Genomic DNA, 9,501 nt, shown 5'->3' on the forward strand with positions numbered 1-9,501 from the left:
ATTAAAATTGCTGTTACGCACCTCCTCCTCGAGCTTTACCACTTTTAAATTTACCTTTTATTCTTTATTTTACTGATCTCCACTTTCTTCTCTTCCCTCTCCAGCTGTTTACACTATTGTATATTGTAACTGGACGGTGCCAAAGCTATGTTTTATTAAATACCATGAATACAATGATCATATCCATGTCTAATGACAAGAAGATCAAGCACAGTTTAGCATGAAATTACATTAATGTTTCTTTTTCTGACACTGCTTTATGATCCTTTTAGGCCCTTTTAATGTGAAGCACTTGGTGTATGTAGTTTATTTTGTTGTCAAGCACTTTGAGCTGCATTTTTTTAGATAAAAAGGTGCTATAGAAATAAAAGTATTATTCTTATTATCATCATTATTATTATTATGGCCGATAACAGTCACTTAAAGTGTTCAAATCCACACAGAAAATCAGTGAGAAACATGGAAAGTGAAAGTCTTTAACACAAGTCAGCATTGTTCATTAGGGTGGGTCATCTGGTAGTTCCCATCCCCCCTCTCGCCCCCGTCTTCTGGTCTATTTGCCACCCGGTCAACCATCATGCCCCCCCACCTGCTGCCGAAAATCACAGCCCACTCTCAGTCTCAAGTCCATTAAGGTCCCCAAACAACTCAGCGTGACTTCCCCATGTTCCCATTTCCTTCATTAAACCACACCCAGGCACCACTTTACTCTACTTTCCTACTTTCCTCTCCTCTCCACTAACAGGCTGCTGAAGGATCAGGAAGAAGTCATCGCTTCTGTCCACAAAACTGTTTACAGAAAACAAAAAGAGAAAAGAAAAAGGAAACCAAGCCCATATAATCCAGTATTGTCCAGAGAGATGATTTTAACAGGGGGGGTGAAGTCTGGCTCCCGATCCCTGTTTTTAAGATCCGTGCTTGACTTGAAATTCATATTTTTCATTTTAGACACCCAGCAGATAATAAAAGAAAAAGGTTTGAATTATTACATTTAGGTTTAAAATGAAAACTGAAAACTAACACTGATATTTGTTGTAAGGATGCGTCATTAAAATCAAATAATTGTTAATGGGGACTAACTTTGGCCTTATTGCTGTGGATGTTTTTTTTTTTTAGTTATTTAAAGACTTTATTAAAGATTTGAGCTGTGTCGTCTAGTCGGAAAGGTTCATTAACAGCTACTGGAGTGTAATTCTCAATTTCAGCCACTAGGAGGAGCTCTAAGTTGGCGTAAACCACCTCCTCCAGTCTGATAGTCCTGCCCTCAGCTATTATGACTCGGAGATAAGTTAGCTTGCTAGCTAGCTGACTGGAGGAAACATAATCAAGCCACACAAGAAAACTTACAGGAAAGCAAAAGATAATCTTGTAAGGTGTGAAGAATGTGACATAGACTTGAGCTATCGATGTGGTTTCACATGGACGATGCTAACTTGTGTGAAAAAAAAGCTGCTGTCTACTATGGCAGTTATAACTCGGACGTAGTTAGCCTGCTAGCTAGCTGACTGGAGGAAACATGATGAAGCCGCACAAAAAAAACACGCTATTATATTTTTAGGCGGTCTATAAGCGTGTAAGATTTTTAATGAATGTGTTTCAGTAAATAAATGAAGGCTGATTATCAGTTAAATAAAAAAAAATTTGACACTATTTCGCACTTGTGAGTGTCGTCAAGCAGCGAATATTCAGTTAGTCGTCTTATCTGTTGCAACCTTGCTTATATTTGTGTGTAATACAATCTTAATTCAATTATTAATGGTGTTGTGTTAGTTATTAATTCATCATTCATTTCTATATTACCACTGTGCTACAGAAAGAGAAGTCAAAGTACTAAGTTGACACAGCTGTAACCTTCCTGTGACACTAAAAGGAGAACTAAGAGCAAAGCTGACATACACATGTTTAACATGTGTGTGTTAACGTCTGAGAGACGTGTTCATATCAAACAAAGCTAACGCTCATTTATGTTACGTACTCCGCAGACACAGCAGACTGATTCTGGTTCAGAGTTAAATGATGACTATAATTTAAGAAGGCTATAATTTTTTGGCCCTGTTTGTGGGGGTTTAGCTGTCATTAAGGAGACGATCCCAAACTCCCTGCCCTCCGCCTCAGAGAGATGAGATAACACATTCCAACTTAACAAACTGCGCCCTATTCTCCGGAAAAACTAACGTAACTGAAATTTCCATTTCTCTTTGACTGTGGGGTGTAGAGTTCACTCGGTCAGTCTGATGTTTGAAGACGAACCCCCCTGCTGCTTGCTGTTTAAAACTGTGATGGTTTGTTTGCATTAATGCAGGACTCACTGAAGCTGGGTTTCATCAGTATGCACCTTACAAATGACATTATTTATAGAAGAGCACTCAAATTAGACCGCTTGGTCCCTTCAGTTTGGACTTAAAAGATTTATTTGGCCATATTTTTCCTATGTAACTAATTCAAACTTGATCCTACTTGTGAGTATTGTTTATGTGGGTCCAAATAGATCTTATTCCTCTGTACCATAGACCTCCATTGTTGCCCTCAAACTATTAAAAACATGTTAATGAGCCACAACACTGAACTGGATCTCACATTTCTTCATTATGAAGAGTTTGGACTTGTTAGATTGTTTAGAAACGGCTCCAACGACTAGTAACAGTGCTCATATTTTCAGTCTCTAGAGAGTAGTTCTGTGTAACAAGGCAGATGTTTATTATTACTCGTCATATTGATTAGACTCTGATCCAAACAATGTACTTTTTTTTTCAAAGAGCTTCAGTACAAAGTCAAGACGTCATGATTGGGGATGGGGATTGAGAACCGGTTCCAAATTGTCCAATCCATTGGGATCATTGATTCCTCTTATCGATGCCCACGAACAGAAAAGACAGAACTTATCTGACTGAATACAGCGGGCTCACGCTAAAGTGATCTTCAGCTGTCTTGTAGTTTGTCTACAAAAAACAGCAGCAGTTGCAAGCTCGTTCTGATTTAATGACTCAATAATTACCGTTGTGGGACAAAATGTGAAAGTATACTGCAAACTTTCTAAAACCACCACTCAGAGGCTAACATTAGCAGAGGGGCACAGCTAACTCAACACCAACACACGGACCATTCTGCGGTGGACCATTTATTTACTTATCTAACAGTTATGTTTCCAAAGAATCGTAACAATAAGCAGAACTGATAATGGCATTGATATCAATACAATCTTCCCGTCCATTGTTAAGATATGCAGTGGTGTTTGCCTTCCAGTCATACTCTTCCAGCGTCTCATTTGTGAATATCTTCAGGTTTATTTCCTCTATAAAGTAAAATAAATATGTTTAGGTTGTGGACTGTTGTTTGGGACAAAATAAGACATTTAAGGATGTCACCCCAGGCTTTGGGAAACAATAATAAGAGATTTTTACCTATAATAATCAACAGAATAAATCAGTAATGAAACTAGTACTTAGACATTTTAACCAAAATCTTTGGTGGTTTGCTTCATTCCTAAAAACTGAGCTTATTTGTTGAGCACAACCCAACAGCAGCTACGCTCCTTAAATCTTTGTGTTTTCATGCTTCTCGTGTTTCCCGTCACATCTTATCAAGGGGTTCAACACGTTTCCTTCAGCGAGTCACTTCCCACAAACGACCACAAACTCAGACCTGAATACAAGGTATAAAAGCCATTAAAGGACAATGTTTGACTCAGGATCAAATATCCCCACCTTCCTCCTCCTCCTCCTGCATGCTCTGTCTGGCCGTCATTGAAGAGGCCTGTCACACATGACTCATATCTGACAAGTCAGGGTAAAGGCCTAGTTGTTGAGTAATGCCGAATGACCCTTCATACTGCCCCCGGACACTCCTAACTTGAAGCCGAGCTCTGTTCGCTGTGTTCAAACATCATAACAATGTAACTAAGGGAAGTGACTCACAGTGATCCGCATTGGGAAGCCAGCCCCAGTCTACCAGACACGTTTCCCCTTATGTCTACAATTACAAAAAGCCTGGTTTACATTATCTGCATCCATGTTGATGTGCTGTACTCCCTGTTCAAGATGAAAGACGTATGTTTGCCTGTGTTCGCACTTCGATGCGGTGCTGTTGCTATATCATTACGATGCAGTCTACGACCCAAACCCGGGCTAGTAATTAACCCGAGGCGTTTTATTCCCATGTCACCAAAGTAGTCCTTGCAGATTACCACTTTAAGTCCAGCTTCTGTCTGATATACACTATGGGAGTAGAGAGAGAAAGACGAAGAAAAACACCACCCCTCAGGCTACAATTCCTTTACTGGAAGTGAATGAGGGAGGCAAGACCCATCTTGTTGAGCTTTGCACAGTCAACAAAGTCCTGAATCTTAAGTGGGCAAGGCTCAACAAGAGACTCTAGACTCTGGTTAACCAGTCTGGCCTCCTCCTAATGCATCCAGGGCTTACTGTATCCTCAATTACAGCCCTTAAGCGTTATGGTTTATATAGCCTGAAATGCAGTTTGAGGCTCAACTTTACCTTTAAATCCAGTTTGGATTACAAATGGATCCACTTTTGGTACGTTTTAAATGAAATGTTCCTTTAATGCATTTACAACTTCTAATGGTAAAGACAGCTGCTGAGACTGGGGGAAAAGTCTGGTAGGACAAATGGACTCCAATGCTTTGAAATCCAATCGTAACTTTCCAGGAAGGGAGAGAAAGAAACACGTCAAATTTTAAAAAACCATTATTCATTATTTTTTTAAAACCATTTCAGAGTTCAAAAACAACCCAACAACCCAAACAAAGTGTTCATTTTCCTGTTTAGTTCAGTTCAAACACTCAACTTCAACATGCTTCAACAATTAAAAAGCTTTTCACCACAAGAAAAAAGATCTTTAAAATGACTTTTAAAAGAGAAAAATGTGACAGTAAACCTCAAGAAACCAACCAGCCATGTATATAAACACACAATGCAGTCCAAATAAACCCCTTCAGCTTTAAATACTGCCTAGTATGTAGGTAAATGTGTCATTTAGGGATTTAAATAACAAAATAAGCCCCTGTAGGACCACAAGAATATACTATTTATGTTACAGTAGATGACAAACAGCACTATTAGGGAAGAAAAGTCACCATTAAATCACTATTGAGACTGAGCCACATAGACTTGAGTTTGTTTAAACAATACAAGTTTTTAAGCCTCAATAATAGTTTTACCTTTATATTGATGGTTAGCATGATGAATAAGAAGTATTGACATAAAAGTAGAGAAAGACACAACTTATGAACTATCCATACTGCTTTCTTTGGCCCATAAAGAGGCTCAGTGGCCTAGTTTCTGCACAAAACCCAAATTCATATTTAATGAAAGCAGGAAAGACATGAAGGTGTACTCTGGAAATAAACCTAATATTTCTTTTCTTATATGGGTGTATAAGTACATTAAATAAAGCTGTTAAGATAGTTAATCCACACCCAGAAGTTTTCACCCCCTGAAGACAAGCATTCCTCCTTCCTTCCTTCCTTCCTTCTCTCTTTCCTTTCCTCTTCTCTTTTGTGTTTTTCAGTGGCTCTTAAAACATGGCAGACTAGGCTTTTTAAAAGAAAAAGGTGACAATAAAAGGTTGGATATAATAATAACAACACTCACCTTTAAAACGGATGCTTTTTTAAAGTTGTTGTCCCGGGTTGCAATTTTTTTTAGAGATACATTTGCCACCGAAAAGTCTCCTTCGAGCTGCTAAAAATGCGAAGACTGAGCAGAAGAGGGTCCGCTTTGTTTCAGACACGGCGTCACGTCCCTGATTAAAAACGTGGTTAAACCAATCCTCACCACTAACTTTATACTACTCTAAACTTTATTAAAATATCAATTAAAAAGGTGAGGAGTACCCAGCTCCTCTGAACACGCTATAGCCCTTCTGGTTAGTGCCTTTTTTTTTAATGCCCCACTTCTTACCAAGTGCTACAACCCTCTTTTTCTCGATTAGACACCGCCCTCCTCGTCACAGGAAGTACTGCCCTATGCGGGACGACCAGGGAAGATGAACGAGCATACACCGCAGAACTGTGAGCGCGTGAACCTCTATTCACCTCGGATCGGATGTGGTTCACACACACATACACGCAGTTTCAGGGTGTGTTGTGTTTAGAGTGTAACTAGCTACATTTGATTTAATTAGAAACTAAATGTAACTGTATTCTGTGATAGTTACTAACATAAAATGTTTTATTTAAGTTAAATTTTTTATATTTGAATTATAGTTACTAATGAAAATGGTGATGATTACAAAAAGGGGGTTACATCTGAAGTCACACCTGATATTTAACATGTTACTTAATGCATATATTGCTGTTTTTAATTCTTTGAAATCAATATTTTGTAAATAAATCCTGACATGAGCTTAAATGGTGTCACAGTATCAATTAAACCCAATCCCAGACCGCCCCCCCCCCCCCCCCCCATAAAATAGCCTATTTTTATTTGATATTCCAAAGTCTACATGAACTAATGAATGCATTTTCAAATGAGAGATCAATCTTGCTTTATAAGAAATGATCTGCTTAATAGTATCCATGAAAAACACCTGAATTTTTGGTGGGCTTAAGTAGGGTACTATTTAAGCCCACCAACTGTAACCCATTACATTTCCAAAGTAATCTTCCCAACCCTGATTAAAAGTAACAATACAGCAATATACAAAGTAAAAGCCCTGCATAAAACAACCCTACTTAACTAAAAGTAGGCCTACATAAGAATTAGCTGCAAAATGTAGTTGAAGTATTAAAGTAACAGTATGTGTCTGATGTCATGTTTCCCATTATCTAAACACTACTTAGGAAGTACTGATCTACAGGAAGTTTGAGGCACAGTCGTATTTATACCAGGTGAGTGGGACAGTAGCTGTAAGATGAGTCACTTGGATGAGCCTCTGATGAGTAACTAGCTTAGATCATACCCACCTGATGTTATCTCCAGTCTCTAATGTCAACTTTAGTCTTCAATGTCAGCTTCAATGGGTACAACTTAAGGAAATCTGACACTAAGGCAGGGATGTCAAACATGCGGCCCGTGGGCCAGGTCCTATCCGGCCCACTTTCCTTCCATCTCGTCTTCTCTCCTTCCTTCCTTCTGTCTTGTCTTCTCTCCTTTCCTTTCTTCCTTCCTTCTCGTCTTCTCTCCTTCCTTCCTTCTCGTCTTCTCTCCTTCCTTCCTTGCTTCCTTTCTTCCTTCTCGTCTTCTCTCCTTCCTTCCTTCCTTCTCTCCTTCTCATCTTCTCTCCTTCCTTCCTTCTCTCCTTCTCGTCTTCTCTCCTTCCTTCCTTCCTTCCTTCCTTCCTACTCGTCTTCTCTCCTTCCTTCCTTGCTTCCTTCCTTCCTTCTCGTCTTCTCTCCTTCCTTCCTTCTTGTCTTCTCTCCCTCCTTCCTTCCTTCCTTCTCATCTTCTCTCCTTCCTTCCGTCCTTCCTTCCTTTTTGTCTTCTCTCCTTCCTTCCTTCTCGTCTTCTCTCCTTCCTTCCTTCCTTCTCGTCTTCTCTCCTTCCTTCCTTCCTTCTTGTCTTCTCTCCTTTCTTCCTTCCTTCTCATCTTCTCTCCTTCCTTCCTTCCTTCTCTCCTTCTCGTCTTCTCTCCTTCCTTCCTTCTCTCCTTCTCGTCTTCCCTCCTTCCTTCTCCCCTTCTCGTCTTCCTTCCTTCCTTCCTTCCTTCCTTCCTTCCTTCCAATGATCCGGCCCACATGAGATCAAATTGGGCTGTATGTGGCCCTTGAATGAAGATGAGTTTGACACTCCTGCACTAAGGAGTTAAAATCAATGTAGAATCTTAAATATTTCTTCTTTATTTTACATGTCATAACTTATAGTGTTTTTAAATGTTTATGAATCCTCAATCTTACATGAACACAGAGAATTTAATGTGGTTTTTATACTTTTGGATCCCATGTATACACACAGGCTTTATCATGTCATCACTTCCCTGTTTTACAGTCAAACAGTGAAGGAACTAAAAGCTTCCCACATTCAGCTTCTACTATCATGATGAGTATGTAACAGCTGATGCACTCAACTGGCCAAATGACACATGTAGTCGCTATCTCTGTTTCACGTCTTTACTTAAACCATACACTCATCCAGCCACATATCTCTGATAATCTGTCCGTGGATAGTTCTGCTACTGCCTCCGTGAGCTTTTTCATTTATAACTGGGGGAAAAACCCAAATGCACCCACGCTGATGTTTTTCTCAAGGGAAATGCTTAAAAGGTTTCCTGAATCAGTCTGGAAATTGAAACTCGTGGCTGGCTTTAGCATCTTTCATCTTTTTTATCTCATAAAGTATGTTATTCCAGTCATGGCTGGATTAATCCGCTATGGTTGAATGCGAATTTACCATGCAAGTTGATTTGAGTGCAGAGCTCCTCTACAGCACTGCATGGGACCCATCTTATCTTCTCATTAATTGTCTGCTTTAGTGGCACAACTTTGCAATTTTTTAATTTCTAAGCATTTAAAACTAAATATTGAACAATTGTTTTAAAGCTTCATATCGTTGAATCTATTGTAAAGTATCATTACAACTGTCATCCATAATCCTCCAGTTATGGATGTGCAGAGGAGCTCTTTGCTGACAAATCCATGAATAAGCAGTTATATCTACTTACAACTACATTATAGTGTGTTTAAAACAACATATTAAGTGTTTATATATTGCTAAATGCTAAATAGGAGAACTTTAAATGATGCACCAACCAGTTGATAATCCAGCCTTGTTGCCAGTGGAATAATTAGTGCTAGTTTAACCTCAAAATTCAAAACTGATCATGCAACTTGACAAGAAGCCGAGTCTGGAGGCAGCAGAGGTGAAACTCTCATCAAAGAAACCACGTTGTTTATCTACCTGTAGCATTTACAGCTCAGGACAGATGTCGTGTTTGCAGTTAAGACAGCTTGAACCACATATTTTATCTTCTATATGATCAAAACAGCAAGTATGAGGTTTTACTCAGCTCTCATGAAGTCATGGAGCCAGAATAAGAAACATATCTGTTTCTTAGCAGTATGACATAATATGTTGTTGCTGCCTGAAATATAACTTCACAGAAAAAGCCTTTGCAAAACACCACAAAGAGAACTAAACAAGCAAAATCGAAACTAGCAGGGTATTGGAAGGTGGTACTGTGGCAATGCTGTGGGTGGAAAACCTCATTTAAACCGACGCCACAAAGACAAAGTTCACACGAGAGTGAGACTGAGCTAAACTGAACTGAGCTGAGCTGAGCTGTCTCATAAACTATATTCACTGAGCTGAGGCAAGCAGTTTTATGAGAAAAGTCATGCATTTTAGTTTAAGTCTCTGGTGCATGCATGCTGCAGTGTATAAATATTTCAAGGGGCAATAGTGCCATTCGGTGGTTAAAGCATGATATGACACTCACCAGGGACAAAGTTTCCATGTGCATCATATGAAAGTCAAAGCAACATGAACTTCCTCAGTTAAGCTGTTAGTCTCACAGTTTTAGTGTAATGGTGAATGTGCAGGAGTTCAG

General features: G+C 39.2%; 1 protein-coding gene across 1 annotated transcript in view; it reads right to left on the reverse strand.

The window, feature by feature from the left end:
* LOC128369409 (integrin beta-1-like) overlaps positions 1 to 5,916 on the reverse strand; it is a 37,024-nt gene extending 31,108 nt beyond the window's left edge. The window contains exon 1 of the mRNA XM_053330447.1: positions 5,610 to 5,916. The gene's annotated coding sequence lies outside the window, so the exon portion shown is untranslated. The remainder of the gene's footprint in view (positions 1 to 5,609) is intronic.
* Positions 5,917 to 9,501: the final 3,585 nt, after the last annotated feature.

Source organism: Scomber japonicus, chromosome 12 (assembly GCF_027409825.1).
Source record: "Scomber japonicus isolate fScoJap1 chromosome 12, fScoJap1.pri, whole genome shotgun sequence".
NCBI classification, from domain to species: Eukaryota; Metazoa; Chordata; class Actinopteri; order Scombriformes; family Scombridae; genus Scomber; species Scomber japonicus.